This window comes from Lissotriton helveticus, chromosome 9 (genome assembly GCF_964261635.1).
Source record: "Lissotriton helveticus chromosome 9, aLisHel1.1, whole genome shotgun sequence".
Lineage (NCBI taxonomy): Eukaryota > Metazoa > Chordata > Amphibia > Caudata > Salamandridae > Lissotriton > Lissotriton helveticus.
The window spans coordinates 1,012,446,110-1,012,450,064 of record NC_136070.1 but is presented as its reverse complement, the minus strand read 5'-3'; the positions used below and the strand labels follow the sequence as shown (position 1 = coordinate 1,012,450,064).

The 3,955-nt window shown below is 45.9% G+C and overlaps 1 long non-coding RNA gene across 1 annotated transcript; it reads right to left on the bottom strand.

Annotated features, from left to right (window-relative positions):
- Positions 1-1,073: 1,073 nt before the first annotated feature.
- On the bottom strand, positions 1,074-1,891 carry LOC144783121 (uncharacterized). Its single transcript, XR_013601413.1, has 3 exons — positions 1,842-1,891; positions 1,644-1,704; positions 1,074-1,194 (listed from the first exon to the last, which is right to left on the bottom strand). It is a non-coding gene; the product is annotated as an uncharacterized LOC144783121 (long non-coding RNA).
- Between the last annotated feature and the right edge of the window lie 2,064 nt (positions 1,892-3,955).

Below are 3,955 nucleotides of genomic sequence, written 5' to 3'. Positions count from 1 at the left end.
TGTAGCCTCCCAGCACAGGATTTAGGACCTCACCCACATCTGCTGTTGCAGTACCATATTGTATTGTATTGTATTGTAATCTATTGTAATTACATTTATATAGCGCCTACTGCCCCTGACGGTGGCATTCTTGTTGACCTGACCCAGCCTTCCCTTGATAGTCAAGAAGGATACTTGCAGGGTCAGACAAATTGAAGAAAGATGCAAAAGTTTGCAGTGGAACTGGCTCTCTAAAGGAGAACAGATGCCCTTGATCTTAACCTCCCGAAGAGGGCCTCTCCAAACAAGTAACAGCTCATCAGTTACAACTGTGACATCTGGGTTGGGAAGGGAGAGTGGCCTCACAACTGTCATGTTGATGCATGTCTGCCACCACAAGAGGTTGTGTGATGTCTTATGGGAGATGGTAGGCGTGGCACCATTGGTGTGGGTGTCCCTTCCATTTTTTCACTGTTGCCTCCTATGTTTTTGCTATGTTTTGCTGGTCTAGATGCTTTGGGCACTTTGCCACTGCTGTTCAGTGACAAAGTGCAAGTGCTACACAAAAACAATGGAGAGAGCAAGGGTTATGTTCACCAGAGTGAACGGGGAGTACTCCTGTACCCCTGGATACAATAGTAGAAAAAACAAAAATGAAGGAGTACCACCAGTGGGAATTCACAAGTCACTGTGTTGGTGGATGGTTTTCACAAAATAGAGGAAAACTCTTTTTCTTAAAAACCCCTCACTCATCACCTAGTGATGACATGCTTCATCATCGGGGTCCACCCTAATGACCTAGCGTCATCAGGGTGTGCTTCAACACCTGATTACAGTGGAGCAGGTTTGTGAGTGGTGGTGTGTGAAAAATGAAAAAAATCAGTGAGTTAAAAATTGTCCTGGTTTGAACTTGTAAAATAAAGATTTTTTATTGGCAAGCAACTGGACAATATTAAAATAGTGGCGAGATAAAAATAGGGCAACAATGAACCCGTGTATCTCTATAATTAATAGGGTCTAAGTGTTAGGTCTACATGTTTCAACCTTATTGGTTAAGGTTAACCAGGTTTTCGTCAGGACCATACAACCACGTGGTGGACGGTCTGCGTCCCCTAAAAGACGCACCCAATCCTACCACATGGGACCACTGGATGGCGAAAATGCGCCCGTGGTGTAAGCTCGCTCCACACTGGGTGAGCTAAAAAATCAAAAAACCTGTAAAAGAAAATACCGACATTTGTCAAAGTATTGAACATATTTACAAGCCTGTAACGTAGTGCAGTGCTTCAACGTTGTGTCAGCATGCTGTCACACCCAGTTACATGGTGAATTCAGTGGTAGCATCCAGCGTCTAGCGTTACCAGTGTTGGGCTCTACTCCAGCATACTTCTAGAGGAGGGAAGTGCAGGTGCGATATGTGGGACAGTGTAGATTACCCACAACTTTCACACAGAGGGAATATCGTAATTTTCTCTATTCACAACTCACACGTGGTTCATAAAATGGTCACCGCGTGTTACATCCTCGCATACCGACTAGTTTGGTGCGAGACTATATCCAATTCGATCGTGCATGCATTGTCAAAGAGAAACTGTACAACACAAAGTGAGACACACACAACAAAGACACACGACAGACAGAAAGTATATATAACCAAGGCTCACTCTCAATGGAGTGTTCAGGGACTTCATGGGACGGGGGAGGTTACCCTCTTTAAAACGTATTCTGAAAGAGAGTGATATTTTTTAAGAGGTAGATAAATGCGGGTAAGGAATATCTTCCAACTCGTGTCCTGGGCGCGTTCGTTTTTGGCGCTTGTTGAAAAAAGACACGCCCGCAGTGAAACGGGTACTTTTACTTACAGTTAGTTGCCGAGGTATTCAGTTTGTAACCTACTGCCTGCACCGCCCCGCTAGTACTGGGCTGGGTGAAGGCGCGAGTGAAATAGAGTGTCGGCGCTTCCGTGATGGGCGTGGTTGAGCCGCAATCACGTGGGCGGAAGGCCGACAGGGATACAAGGACGGTGGCCGCATAGCCTCAAATGGTAGCAGTGAATGTCAGAGATCGAATCTCGTGTAGGGTAGTAGGGTAAAGCCCAGGCTAGGAGGTACAATATTTCAAATTACAAAATTGTAAAATACTTAAGAGGTCATGAGGAGTATTTCAGATAATATATACAAAGACCTGAAAGGCTGATGGAATATTGGTGATCGCATCCTATATAGCCATATCAAAGGGGGGTTCTGAGATAGAACTGGGGTGTATATTACCAGAGGACCCCGACAGGAGACCAATGTTATGATTTAGGCGTGGTCATACTAACCAGAACGGACCATGACTTGATAAATTACAAAAGTGCTACAGTCATGTTTATGGACAACTCATTAGATGGTTAGGAGTAGGCTGAATATTACTCAAAGGGTAGGCTTACAGTATTGAGGCCCAAGGGACATTATCATTCAGGCCCGTGATATGAGTGGAAAGTCGGTACACCCAACGTTGTTCCTTCTCATGTAGGGTCTTGTGAGAGTTGGGTCCATTTGGAATCTGCTCAATGACAGTCCATCTCATGTCATTAGGAGTGTGATTAGCATCAAGGAAATGTGCAAGTGCAAGTGCTCCCTGTTGTAAATCTCTGTAATGGATTAGTGACTCCATGATTGGCCTATTTGATTGCTTGTCAGACCCTAGTACAGTGCACCATGCCATGGGTTTGTAAATCAAATGCTGCTGGTTGGCTTGCAGCACTGACTTTGCCATCTATTGAAGCAGCTTGTAAAGTATGGCTCAGGCCAGCCATTGCAGAGCCTGTGTGCAGTCTGGGACTGCCATGTTGACTTGGCAAGTGGACCCTCTTGCCAGTCCCTAAACCTGCCATTTTCTACATGTTAATCACCTCTAGGGTAGACTCAAGGGACACCTATGGGCAGGGTGTATTGTATGTGAAAGGTAGGACATGCCCTGGTGTGTGTGGCATGTCCTGATAGTGAATTACAGCCAATTTAGTCTTTCACTATTGCAAGGCTACCTGTTCCCATGAGCCAGAATGGGCAGTTTGATTATAACATATATTATAATCCTAGCTGACCCAGGGAACATGGTAGAAAAATGAGTTTAGTATGCCTGAACCGAGAATGTTAAAATACATTTGTTATTTGTTATTTGTTATTATGGGTTTATATAGCGCCGGGTCACCTACAGGTCTCAGGGCGCTTTGACCACAGAACATAACAACCGAGAAAGAGAAGGGGTGGGGTGCCTAAGCTGGACTAAGTGCTGTTCGGAACAAGCTGGTCTTCAAGGCTTTCCTGAAGCGGAGTAGATTCTCCTCCTTTCGGAGTGTTTCAGGCAGGGCATTCCAAAGCTTCGGTAATACAACCGAAAAAGATCTCCCACCCATTGTGGCCAGCTTAAAACGGGGACATACAAGGAGTTTGGCATCAGAGGACCTGAGATTTCTTTCCGGTCTGTATATCTCGATCCGTTCCTTGATGTAGGTCGGGGCCTTCCCGTAGATGGCTTTGTGGGCTATGCAGAGGCCTTTGAAAACAGACCTCTGTCCAGTTGGTAGCCAATGTAGATCTTTTAATAGTGGAGAGGCATGCGTTCTCCGCGGGAGATTGAAGATAAGTCTTGCGGCGTCATTTAAGACTACCTGAAGTCTGTTTGTTAGTATTTTTGGCAGGCCTAGGTAGAGCGCATTGCCGTAATCTAGTCTTGACACTATAGTGGCCGAGACCACTGTGCGTAGCATCGACTGGGAGAGAAGAGGGACCAGTTTACGCAGCTGTCTTAGAAGACCTGTACAAGTGCCAACCACGGTGGAAACCTGGTTGGTCATTGAGAGGCCACTGTCCAGTTTAATGCCCAGACTTTTAACCGTGGCTGCCGGCTGTGGGGTTGGGCCCAGCTCCTGGGGCCAGTACAAATCGCTCCAGGAGGTGCATTTAGATGGTATTATCAGCACCTCTGTCTT